The 14,141-nt window shown below is 34.5% G+C and overlaps 1 protein-coding gene across 1 annotated transcript in view; it reads right to left on the bottom strand.

The window, feature by feature from the left end:
* The window catches only part of AGPAT4 (1-acylglycerol-3-phosphate O-acyltransferase 4), a 170,646-nt gene that overhangs the window by 96,189 nt on the left and 60,316 nt on the right, over positions 1–14,141 (bottom strand). The gene's annotated exons all lie outside the window — the stretch shown is intronic.

Here is a 14,141-nt window from a genome sequence, read left to right on the forward strand (position 1 = left end):
TCACATATACCCTTCTCTTCTCTGATACTGCCACCATCCTGATGCAGTTCCTCAATACCACATGCCTGGACTATTCCAAGAGCTTTCTAGTTCTTCCTGCCCCAAATTTCTCCTCATCTCAGTCTATCCTCCACTTAGGGGTCAAAGTGATCTTCCTGTAAAGGTAACTCCCACCACATCTCCTTCTCTTCTCAAACTCTAGTAGTTCCCTTTACCATAATTACCATAAATAATAAGCCATAATTAAATATAAAAGTCTCCATTTGCATTCAAAGTCTTTCATAATTTGTTTCCTTCTAGTCTTCTTGCAACTCAAACACTAAACACATACTCTTCAATCTAATGATATTCCCCTTCTAGACTCCGATCATTGTTGCTGGCTGTCCCTCTCTTTTTGGATCACTCCCCTTCTTCATCACTGTTTCCTGCCTTTCCTGGTTTCTTTCAAGTCACAGCTAAAAAGTTAGCACCAATAGAAGCTTTTCCTAATTCTTCTTAATTCTAGAGCTTTTTCTCTGTTGATTCTTTTAAGTTTATCCCATATAGAACATGTGTGTGTGTGCATGCACACACATAGTTGTTTGCATATTTTCCCCCCATTAGAATGTCAGCTCTTTGGAAGTAGGGTCTTTTTCCTTCTTTGTATTCCCAGCAAGGAATATGGCATGTTGTGTGTACTTGATATTTATTAACTGACTGACAAAATCAAGTTTACCAAATCAAAATTGCATGGAAAAAATCAAACTCCTAAAAAGATTCCAAAATATATATAGCACTTGAATATTATATAAGTATTTTAATTCTGTTTTTAAAGCACTGTATAAAAGTAAATGGTGGAACCAAATTACAAAGACATAAAAGGCATAAATTGGTTCCTATATATATGAAATTGTAATAATTTTAGAATTCTCTAAGTGGAGACCTAAAAAGATCATGTGACTTGCCACAGAACATGATGCCAATTAGCAGCAGGGCAACTTCTGACCCACATTTTAGGGTTCTTCCTACTTCCTTCACACTGAAATAAGTGCTTTTAAAATCAAACCAGGGCACTTAGATTCTAAAAAATTTTTCAGACAAAGATGAAAGCCTGTGGAATGGTACCAATCTACCACCTTTTCTCTCCCCCCCCCAAGTATTATATTCATTTATGAACAAGAGTTTTGTCCAAGTGAATTTCCTTTTGCCTCTGACTGTGAAACTCAACCTTCCATAGTCACACCCTGAAATCCAAGCTGTATTCTTGGAAATAAAAACACCACATTAATACAATGTACTGAAGTCAAATTTTGTGATTCAATATGAAAAGAGTAACTTAAGCTGTAAGGGTAATTCAATGCTTTCTGGGGTAGGGGAAATCCAAAAACAAATTGGCAACTTTGCACAGAAATTAATTTATTTATAAACCATAGCAACAACCAAAGCAATGGGCTTTAAGCCAAGCATCTGTTCACTGAATTCAGTATCACATTTGCAGTCTTTAATTTCTCATTTCCTTAGTACACACACTAGAAAAAGGGGGAAAGTTAGAAACCTCCCTAATTATTCTATTAGAAATTCGTCAGAACCTAATAATATACTGCACATTTTTAGAGGAAGTCCTAAAATAGATTATTTCTTGATATTAAATGAAGATCATGACAAGCTATAAAATAGTTACAATTCTTTCTTGAAAGAAACTCAGTGTGCTTTGTAAGTTGTCTAGTCATTCCATTGGCTCCCAATGTGTTTTAAAAACTTCTCAAGAATGGGTACATTCAAATCCTGTCATCAAACTCTGTCATATGTTTTCAAAGTGTTATAACATAACAAAACTGACATTTAGAAAATACTCTAAGGTCTCCAAAATGCTTTCCTCACATTATCTTATTTGTTAACATGTGCAAAAGCCTCTGTTTGGGGAGGAGGACTGCCACCTAGGACCCAACAGGAAGTGAGTATAGAAGAAAGGAGAGTCCAGCAAGGGGATTAATTAATATCACATCAATATTTCCAAAGACATGATTTTATCATAGTGAACTCTCAGTGGGGCCAAAGGATTTAGAGTTAAGATGAATAAGAGAAAGAGTGAATGGAAAAGATTTAATTTTTTCTCCACTTTCTTGAATTGATATAGATATCATCTATGAATTGCTTTCTTAAAAAAAGTATTTTATTTCTCCCCCAATTTGTGGAAAAATAATTTTTAACATTTTAAAAAATTTTTGAGTTCCAAATTCTATCCCTTCCTCTCCCCTCCCTTCGATGGTAAACATTCTGATATAGGTTATACATGTGCAATCATATAAAACATTTCTGTATTAGTCATTTTATGAAGGAAGGAAGGAAGGGAGAGAGGGAGGAAGGGAAGGAGAGGGAGGAAAGAATCTTCAGTCTGCATTCAGACAACACATGATCTTTATCTGGAAGCGAATTATATTTTTCATCACAAGTCCTTTGGGATTATCTTGGGTCATAGTATTGCTGAGAATAGCTAAGTCATTCACAGTTCCGTCATGCAATATTGCTGTTACTGCACATGACTTTCTCCTGATTCTGCTCATTCCATTTCACATCAGTTCATGTAAGTCTTTCCAAGTTTTTCTGAAATTATCCTGCTTGTCATTTCTTATAGCACACTAGCATTCCATTACAATCACATACACATTGTTTAGCCATTGCCCAATTGATATGCATTCCCTCAATTTCCAATCTTAGTCTCCACAAAAAAGAGCTGCTATAGATATTTTTATGCAAATGGATGTTTTTTCCTTAAAAAAAAAATCTCTTTGGGATACAGACCTAGCAGTGTTATTGTTGTATGCACAGTTTTATAATCTTCTGGGTATAGTTCCAAATTGCTCTCCAGAATGATGAGATCAGTTCACAACTCTACCAACACTGGATTAGTGTCCCAGTTTTTCTATTTCTCCTCCAACATTTCTCATTTTCACCAATCTGATAAATATATAGATCTCAGAGCTGTTTTAATTTACATGGAAAAGCACTTGTTAAGTGCCCATTAGTGCAATGAACTTGCTAATCATTGGGTATGGAAACAGAAAATTGGCCTAGTCTCAGACTTAAAAGAGTTCACATTATAACTAGGAGTTTTAAAATATAAAGGAACTATCAGTGCAGCAGATGAAAAGATCTCATGGTCTTCATAGCTCTTCTAAGGGACTTCAGTGATCACTTAACACAAATGTCTCATTTAAAAGAGGAAAAACTGAGATTCAAGGACAATAACTCATGGAACTCAAGTCTAGGTACTGAGAATATTCCCTTTACACTATGTGTGAAAGATACTATATTTATAAAAACATAAAAGCTCTTTCTGGGATGACAAAAACATTAGAAACTAAGGGGATGCCTGTTATTTGGGAAATGGATGACAAACTGTGGTATAAGAATGTAACAGAACATTACAGTGCTATCAAAAAATAAAAAAATAAAAATAACTGATATCAAAGAACCATGAAAAGACTTATACAAACCAAGAAAGGCTAGAGCCAAGATATCAAAACTATAGGAAACTGCATGGAAAGTTCCATTCCAAACATCTAGAAAATCTACCAGACTGAATCCTAATGGGCAAAAGTGTTCTTTTTTTCCTCTGCTATGGAAAAGAGGGTTATATCTCATCACAACTTTTAACTTTAAAGTCCTCTAGCTTTTACAATCAACATGTAAGCAGCTGAAGATCAGTAATTGTTTCTTTTCTTTTCTTTTTTTTTTTTTTGGTCACAATATGGTCTAAGAATAGTATGCTTAGAAAGTGCCTGATATCTTTAATGTTTAATGTGTTCTTCTTGAATGATTGATTGATTGCCCTCTGTGGAAAAAAGAAAAGAAGAGCCATAGAGAAATACACAGACTATCTGGTATGCATTTCTTCTCATTTCTCATTTCATGATATTATATTTTCCAATTGGTTACAGGTTTACCATCAAACAAAAACTAATCACTCAAAATACCATTTCCATTATATCATTCCCCTTTGGGAACATATTAATTATCCAAAATTTTCTAATGGCCCTCCATAACTTATTGACAGAATTTCTAGTATTCTTCAAGAGTTTCAACTAAGAGGAAGAGCTAAGATGGCACAGTAAAGTCAGGGACTCTCCAGAGCTCTCCTCCAAACCTCTCCAAATCCCTTTAAATAATGACATCAAATTTTAGAGTGGCAAAATTCACACACAAAAAAAAAATGGAGTGAAACAATTTTCCAGCCCACGACAACTCAGAAAGTGGAGAGGAAAGCTCTGTCACCCCAGAGTCAGAGGGGAGTACAGTCCAGTGCAGGATACTCCAGCACACTCCCAGCAAACCAGAAGTGAGACTTGGGAGCCACTAGATAAGCAGTGGTGGCAGCAGCGGCAGCTGCAGCTCTCAGGCCACAGATGGGCTAAGGGTGGGGAAGGTTGTCAAGCAACTGGCCAGAAGGAGATTATATGGGTCTCTTTCCTAACATTGAGGCAGGACTCTGCTGCTTTGGCCATACTTTGCTGCTGGTTGCAGTACTGAGTGACAGTCCCAAGAGCAAGGAGGAACTTTAGCACACCAGACCTTGCAATTACAGTGGAACGGGGACCTTCCCACGGTTCCAGGGCAGAAAAGAGTGCTTGGGCTTGCTCAAAGACCAGAGTACAGGCCAAGAGAATAGTAAACACACATCTCCTTAGATCATACCACATTGGAAGAAATGAGAATTTACAGGACCCTAGAAGTATATTTGAAACAGCTCACAAAAGGAAAATAACAAATTTTAGAGGGGAAGTGGGACAAATGAATTATTGATGCAGTGTTGGCAAAATGATTGATTCAACCACATTGTAGAATAATTTGGAACTATACCCAAAGGGATCTAAAACCATGGATACCCTTTCACCCAGCAATACCATCACTGGGTCTGTATGCTAAAAGATTTAAAAAAAAAAAAAAAGGACCTATATGTATGAAAATATTTATAGCAGTTCTTTTTTGGAGACAAAGTATTAGAAATTGAGGGAACACCATCAACTGAGGAATGGCTGAGTAAATCTTGTGATTGTGATGGAATACTATTGTGCTATAAGAAGTGATGAGCAGGATGCTCTCAGAAAAACCTGGAAAGACTTCCATGAGCTGACACAAAGTGAAATGTACCATGTACAAAATAGCAGCAATATTGTTAAGATATCAGCTGTGAATTATCTAACTATTCTCAGCAATCCAATAATCCAAGACTAGTCTAAAGGATTCATGATGAAAAAATGCTATCCATATCCAGAGAAAGAACTGATGGTGCCTAAATACAGATTGAAGCATACTGTTTAAAAAAATTTTTTTTTCTTGAGCATTGGTTTTTGGATTGGGCTTTTATTGGGGTAGAGGTTTCTTTCTATGCTTTCTTTCATAACATAATTATTATGGAAATCTTTTGCATGACTACACATGAATAACATATTGAATTGCTTGCAATAGTGGGATGAGGAGGCGGGAAGGGAGAAAATTTTTAAAAAGGGAAATAAAACATTATACAAAGGTGAGTAAAATCTAGGGGCAGCTAGGTGGCAAAGTAAATAAGAATGCTGGGAATGGGGTCAAGAAGACATCTTCCTGAGATCAAATCTGCCTTTAGATACTTGCTAGCTATATGGCTTTAAGCAAGTCATTTAACCTTGTTTACCTAAATTTCCTCATCTACAAAATGAGCTGAAAAGAGAAATGCAAACCATTCCAATTTCTTTGCCAAGAAAATCCTAAATGGGATCACGGTCAGACTTGATTGAAACAAGTAAACACCAAAAAGTCTATACGTCTATAAAAATCTACATGTATTTATAACACTCATATAAAAGTAAAATTCCAATATTAAAAAAAAAAAAAAAGAGGAAAGGCTGAGAGCAACCCAACTTCAGTTTGCTGAAAGAAACATTTATGTTCCTATTCCCAACTTGCTACAGTAAAGACTTTGAGGAATTTGCCTTGGATGAAATCCAGAACTCTCTTAGTTGATTTGAGTTATGTCATTTTCATTTGGAAAGCTCTTTCACTTTATATTATCCCATTTCTATTAATATATGTGTGTGTGTGTGTATGTGTGTGTGTGTATCTATAGACACATATATGTATGGATTTTGATTTTGATTTCTATTAGTTTTTATTTTGCTATTGATAAGTGGATTTTCTTGGCTAAAAAGAGTTTCAATTGAATTCTCTTATAGGTTTGGGTTTTTTTTTTTTTTTTTTTTTTTTTTGTTAAGCCAGATTATAAAAGCTATGAGATTAGAACTTTCTATTTCTTTTGTATTCATATTTCATCGTATATACAGTTTTCAGCACTTGCCCCAGAATACTCAAATATTGAATGAATTGAATTAAATGAACAATCTTCAATTCTATTTCTATTAATATATAAATGCACTATCATTAATACACCTTTATCAAGTTATCAAAGACCCTTTCTATATAGATAGGGGTGAGGAAGTATAAAAAAGTTTAAAATCACAAATCCATGTACTCAATGCAGCTAAGTGGTGCAATGTATAAAATATTAGCCTTAGTATCAAGAAGTCCTGGGCTAAACATTTACCAGCTGAATAACATTGGACAAATTATTTATCGATGGTTACTACTTCTGTTTCCTTATTTCTAAAATGAAGATAATAGTTCTATTTCCTAGAGTTATTGTGAGGATTAAATCAAGTATTTGCTAGGTGTTTTGTAAACTTAAGGACTATGTAAATGCTAGTTATTATTATTACCACTGAACTTTTGAGCTGAAATGCACCTTAAAAATTACCTCCTTCATCTTATCTGCCTACTTCATTTTAGGGGATAAGAAAACTGAAATGAAGGAACTTGCCAAGGAAATTTGTGGTAGAAGTTTTATGCTGGTTTTTTACTTAAATTTCAATTTAAAAATCAATATTTAGCTTCATGGAAATCAAAAAAGAAACAATGAAATCTCATTTCCTTCTTCATATAATTTTTCTGTCTCTCATATGAGACTTGTACATTGTTTCAAAGATGTCCAAATATCTTTTCAAGGATCATTTTACTCAAAAATTATATCATACTACAGATGTAGTAAGAAATAAACAAAGAGGTTTTAAAGAAATTCAAGATGGCATATATAAAAGTCAGAGTAAAGTGAAAAGGACCAGAGAACAATTTTCACTATGACATCAATACTGCAAAAACTAACAATTCTAAAAGACTTTAGAATTCTGATCTCTGCAATAATTAAACACAAATTTTTGTTGTTCTTGATTGTTCAGTTTTTTCAGTGTTGTCCAACTCTTCATGATCTCATCTATGATTTCCCTGGCAAAGATATTGGAGTGGTTTGGCATTTCTTCTCCATCTGATTTGTTACAGATGGGGAAACTGAGGCAAACAGGATTAAGTGCCTTAAATTAGGGATCACACAGCTAGTAAATGTCTGAGGCCAAATTTGAAGCCAGAGTTTTTTGACTACAAGCCCAGAGCTGTATCCACTGCATCACTTAGCTGCCCATAACCACAAATGCAGAGAATTAAAGATGAGAAATACTACCTATCTTCTGAATGAGAGTGATGGACTCATTATTCAGAATGAGTCAGTTTTGGACAAGACTAATATGAGAAGCTATGAGAATGGTTTTTTGTTGCAATGTTTTGTTTTTCTTTTGTGGGGATTGTGAGGAAAGCTTCCCCCCACTTTGGGGATTAAGAGGGAGCTAGGCAAAGGTTTGAAGAAAAAAATGCTTGATAATGGAGGGCTGCTGTGGTGAATTCCCTGTATCCAATCTCCTCTTTACAGTTAAAGAGGCACAGTAAATAAAAAAGACAAAATGACTGAAAGAGCCTCAAAATCTGTGGCTGAAAAGATTCAATCCTCTCTTCAAATATTAAACAACAAAAACAAGATTACAGATAAAAGGTTTGAGAAGGCTGCCCATTTGGGCAGATGAGATGATAGATATACTCCAAAGTGAAAAGCTATTCTCCCTAGTGCCTCTCTAGAAGCTCTACCTTCCAAATGTCTGTACATTGTTCCCTTTCTGCCTAATTCCCTGATCCCACCACCCTCCTCACCACAATCTCCCCCAGCCACATCTATTAATCTCAGATTTTATCTATTTTCAAAATGACAGGCAAGGGGAAAAATGGGAAAGGCAGATCTCTGGTACTTTTAGAAAATTGGCGCAAAATTTTCAACAGTACAACATCACCCACCTGTCCTGTCTGAATAAATTCAGCTAATTCTAAGTTAATTTCTTTTATTTCTGACTTCTTATTTGCAATGCTATTTCTGTAAGTGCAGTATTTTGTTCAGATTTCAGTAGGGGGTCCCTACCTATTGAAATAGCTTTCTGACTGAGAGAGGAAACTCCTTTTTATCTATAATAAATTTTAAAAGAGTGATTCTCTAGATTGCATGTTACTCAAGTTCATTTGTTCACTTGAGGAAAATATGTGGTAATTTTAGATTTTCAAAGCTCTAATTTTTACTATCGTTACCAAGAGAACCATTTTTCTATATCACTGATCTTAAACATTAAGTCTTATTTTATAAAATAAAATTTCTTGGTCTTTGGAAATGTTGCCTGAGATTTTGTTTTTTAATAGTATAAACTGAAGCAATTCAAGAATACCTACCACTTCATTCTGGCCAGTTCCAATGAAAAGTTGATGGAGAGAGTCACTGACACTCTCACCTTGTGCAAAGTGAGAAAACCAATCTGATTTTTATCATTTAAAATACCATTAAATAAGAGGCATTGACATTGACTTTAAAGCTGCACCCTAACAGCTATGGAACCCGAGATAAGAGTTACCATCCTACTAATGAAACTTTCCTTATATGTTATCTCCCCTGTTAGAATGTGAGCTCTTTGAGATAAGAAACCATCTTCTGTCAGACTTTTTGTGGCCCCATTTGGAGTTTTCTTGGCAAAGATACTGGAATGGTTTGCCATTTCCTTCTCCACACAAATGAGGAAACTAAGGCACATAGGCTTAAATAACTTGACCAGGATCACACAACTAGTAAGTATCTAAAGCTATATTTGAACTCTGGAAGATGAGTTTTCAGGACTTTAGGCTCAGCATTCCATCCGCTGTCCTGCTTTATACATATTAAGAGCTAAACATGCTTTCCTCATTGATTCATTCTCTTTCTTTAAGTTTCCTTAAAATGAATGGACTAGGTCTCTAATGTTTCTCCACGTTCTAGATCTACAAACTCAATGAGGACAAAGACCGATCTTATTTCTTTGTTCACCTATAGTACCTAACAAAGTATCCTCCTCATAGTAGGCACCTAATAAGTATTTGCCAGGTTGCTTTCTTATTAATGAGTAGCACAGTGTGTTATAACTTATGACACAGCTACCAAGAATCAGCATTCATCTCTCTTTCATTAGCTCTCTGATTTCTTTATTGTTCCCTCATACGTTCTGGCTGCTTTCTTTTTATTCTCTCATTTTTCCTTTGCTCTTCTATGCCTTTGAAATGTTAGTATCACTTAATAGTTCCCATAGGTATTACTTATCCAGTTCACTGCCCTCAATGACAAATAAATTGGTATCCCGAGGGCTTAACTAAATGCATAGAAAACAATTCCTGGTCCAGGTCAGTTATCTCAGAAGTTTGGAACAATTTATTCCCAGAATGAAGCTCTTTGCTAACTAGTTCAGCAGAGGCCTGCCACAATTGTCACCCAAGGCCTCAGAATGAAAAAGTGCCTTAAAAGCTTATTAAAGGCTACAATCCATTATCATTGAACTTTTCATGTAGAAAAGACTCATGATGACAGAAAGAAGCCACGGGACTGTGTAAAATGAACAGGTCAGTTACTTCTACTAACTCTGAAGTTATCTCTGAAAGATAAATCCTATAACCCCTGGGAGTTTCCAGGGAGGCCAAAGATTAACTGAGAGCCACAGCCTGGATTATTCTGGCTCTCTGATGGTATCATCAAGTCAGTTCTGACAGAATCAAGGACAAATAACTGGTTGGTCTTGAAATACTCCCTTTTACAGCTGCCTGTTATAGTTGATAATTAGAGGGTTACCATTTTTCCAGACCTTTGAGAAAAATAAAAAAGAACAGACAAGCACTTCAAGGCTCTATAAAAACACTAAGATTTGTAGAGATGGTGCCCTATATTTATGTTTCTTTTGACAGATTAACTTAGAAGGGAATTGGGAGTGTTCAGAGGGTAGGTAGGCACTCCTAGTTACTGTCTTAACTTGATAATCACTAAAAGAGCCAAAAGTCCAAAAGGAAATCAAGGAAGAAAGAATAAAAGAACATATCCTCCACCTTTAATTAGTTACAGAGTTAACAACTGGTGTGTTTACTGATCATACTGAATTAATTTACATTGAGTAACATTTGGAGGAGGGGAGAGAAGGTGCAGAAAAAAAAATTTTAATTTATAAAAAACACAAGTAAAGAAAAGGTCTAAGACTAAGAGAATTGTTACTGAAATGGAAAAACCCACTGAGAAATAGACAATACAGTAGAAGGTACTTCTGAGATAATATTGTGAGGGATGTAGAAGACCCTTACCCAAAATGACTACTCAGAGATCCCTCAGTACAAGGCAGAAAAGTTGTTTATTGAAAACCTCCAGAGGATGAACCATCCCATCGCAAGATAAGAAAGAGAAAGCTCGCAGTAGGAGGGCTAAAGAAGTAGTAAAGATACATAGCTTTTATACAAGAAATTACATCACAAGTAAGAGAGCTTTGAGAAGGGGAGGGGAAGGCATCTAAATTGTTGTTGTTATTTGGAGAGATTGGAATGGAAGATTTCTGTTTCCTCGAAATCTCCTGATTTCTAGGAAACAGAAAGTCAGGCCTTCAGGCTTAATCAAGCAGACAGTGGTCCAGCTAATAGACTAAATATCGATAAATGTCAAATACCAATAAATGTCATCAGCTCAGGTTAAGTAAATATGTTTCTAGCTGGCCAAGGCTCAAGTAGATATGAGCCTGCACATATTATACAGGTCATAGGGGAGATACAGAAATAATAAAATACAGAAAAAGAATTCATACATTCCTGTAAGTTCTTCACCTTATCTATTCCCCACAATATGGTTCAATCCACTCATTTATATAATGAGGAAAACTGCTACTTACAGCGATTAAATGATTTGACCACATTGAGTAATATGAGCATTACTCATATATGAGATAGGTAGCAAGGCAACATTAGAACCTACATCCTTTGACTTCAAATTCATGGCATTTTGATATAAATAGAAATGGTACTTGAGTTCCTGCCTTTATTCTGCCATCTTGGCTCCACTTACAAATGATACTTCATTTTTTATGTTTTATTTTTCCTTTTTGAAAAAAGAAACCTTGACTGCTGGAGAAACATTTGAAAGTTTCCATTCCCTATCTCAATTACTTTACTTTATTCAATCAACAAGAATTGATTAATTATCTATTATGTGCCAGGCACTATGCTAGGATCAGAGAAAAGACATGAAATCCTATCCTTTTTTTATTTTTTGGATGGAGGCGATGGTAATTCTTCTTATTATAAACTTGACATCCACATATATAAGAAACATATCCATATACAAAGAACAGAAAATGGTTGATTATATTCCAAGATGATGGGAATTTTTATTAGGCATAGTTTTAAAAAAAGATACACATTAATTTTAACATCATCTCCTGAAATATTGATCCTTATGAATTTCCTTTTGTTCCAATTTGTATGGTATAAAATGTTTATTTCATTTTTCCCCTTTGACTTCTTTTTGTTTTATCAACAAAACTTCTCCACCTCATACATCACTCCATTCCCTGCCACCAAATCCAAATCTTTTGAACAATCTTTTCTATGCTTAAACAAAAACTCCATCAATAGTAACTTCGTTTTTCAACTTTTTTGATTCAATTTGCTGGACAAACTGTACTACAATTCACTTGACTCATTCATTTCTTAAATCCTAGTTTTCTAAATCTAAAACTCTACCCGAGGAAAAGTGATTAAACATAATGGAATTCCAGTGAAAAGGGTCTGAAGTCCTATGCAACAGTCCCAGACTCTTAACACTTGCTCCACTAGACATCTTGTCAAGCCCTTAATTCTCTAGTTAGAAAATATACTCATGCTAAAAAGATCTTAATTGAGTAAGGAAAATTAATTGATTTGATTAATTGAAAACTAATTTATCAAGAATGATGGTTTTTATAAAGAATATACTTCACAATTAAACAAAACTTGGATCAAATTACAATCATCTTCATTTTATAGATAAGGAAACAGGCTCAAGAAGTCATCTACTGCCAAAAACCTAATAAGGGTGCTAAAGTGTCATGAACTCTAATATTCTGACTTTAATTCCAGAGAATACTAAGGCTAGAGGAGTTGAGTGATTTATCCAGAGTCACAGCCAGTAACTGGAGAAGGTGGACCTAAAGGGTATATTTTACCTTTTTTCTTGAGAAGTTGGCTTCTAATTATTAATGCAGATAATTTTCCAAAATACACCCTGACGCATATTCCAGAAGATATAATTAAATACAAAGTAAACAATTTACTTCTCTACTCTGGAGAGGGGGAAAAAAGTTAAATTAACAGAAACTGAATATCTATACCAGATTTCAGGAGTGGTTTTTTGGTGTGATTTCCTGGCTGAATTTCCAAACTATAGCCCAGAGCTTATCAGTGATCCAGGTAAGATTTCTGGAGTCTTCCTTCACATTACTCTCCACTCACCTCAAGCTATTTTTCTAACTCTGTAATTGCCTTCTTTTCTACTACCATATTCTTTTAAGTTTATTTCATGTGGTGAGAAAGAACAGACAAACTATTACTAAGAGGAAGTGGCGCCTGGAAAATAATATTGGGATACTTTGGGATTCATAATAAAAATTTCAAGATGCTCAGTGGATTTGATACTGTTGAGAAACCTAAAAGGAGAAAACTTCATTTTGGAAGTTGCAGGTGGGGGATGGGATTCTCTAGGCCATTTGATCTGGCTTATATTTAACAAAATTTTTTTTAACAAAATGTGGAGGAAAAAACCAGATGAGTGCTCATGTCTCATCCTTTCACTTCTCTAGATTTTCCCAAGAATTAAAATGGGTAAGATGAAAGGGAGAGATATTCTTTTCTCTTGCGGATCTTTGGGCCACTTCTGTTTCATCTTTCTTGAATATGTAATTCCTGGACCTACATGCTCTCTGTGGAGTAGTCTCTCAATGTTAATGTATATTATAAAATACAATAAAATTATCCAGGTTTGAAATTCTAATTCATTTTAGCTACTGTAGAATTCATGTTTTCTTTGATTTATTCAAGACAATTTTGGAATATATATATATAACTTTTAAATATATATATATACCTATACATACATACATATGCATGCATGTATATATGTGCTTTTATATTTTTTAAAGACATTTAAGGATGTGGTCCATATTATTTTCCAGCTGCTTTGTAGATTACACTCTTATTCTTCTCACCTAGAAACTATATGGATAGCAAGCTACTTGTTTCCATTAAATACCAGCTTGGATTTGCTATATAAAGAAGAAATCTAGAAATCTCAAAGCTGATTTCTTGCATTTCAGCCCCAGAGCTCAAACAAATTTTTTAACAGAAAAGAAAAAAAAAAAAAAAGCAGCCCTTGTAAGATTTTAAACTATAAAGGGCCAACAATCCTGATCCTCAAAAAACTAAGTAATAATAATAGTAATATATTTACAAGGTACTTAATGTTTACAGAACACTTTATAAATATCATCTTGGTTTATCCTCACAAAAGTTATAATAATTATTCTTATTCTCCTTCAAATGCTCTTAATAATAAATCATTTCATTTGACTCCAATAAGCATTTGTTAATTACTTACTATATGCAAGCACTGTGCTAATTAAGCACTGAGGATACAAAGATGAAACTACTCTAACCTCATTTAATTTGCTTTTTATTATGTATATACAGACATATGTACACACTTATGCATGCACAAAACCTGCATGTGTGTGAATACATACATGTACCCATATAACACATGCATACATTGGAGTATGCACTCATAAATATGCATACAGATAGATAGATATATAATGTACCACTATCTATATATGCATATATATACATATATATATATATATATTTATGAACAACACACAAACATACTGTCTTTCAAT

This window comes from Antechinus flavipes, chromosome 4 (assembly GCF_016432865.1).
Source record: "Antechinus flavipes isolate AdamAnt ecotype Samford, QLD, Australia chromosome 4, AdamAnt_v2, whole genome shotgun sequence".
In the NCBI taxonomy this organism is placed as follows: Eukaryota; Metazoa; Chordata; class Mammalia; order Dasyuromorphia; family Dasyuridae; genus Antechinus; species Antechinus flavipes.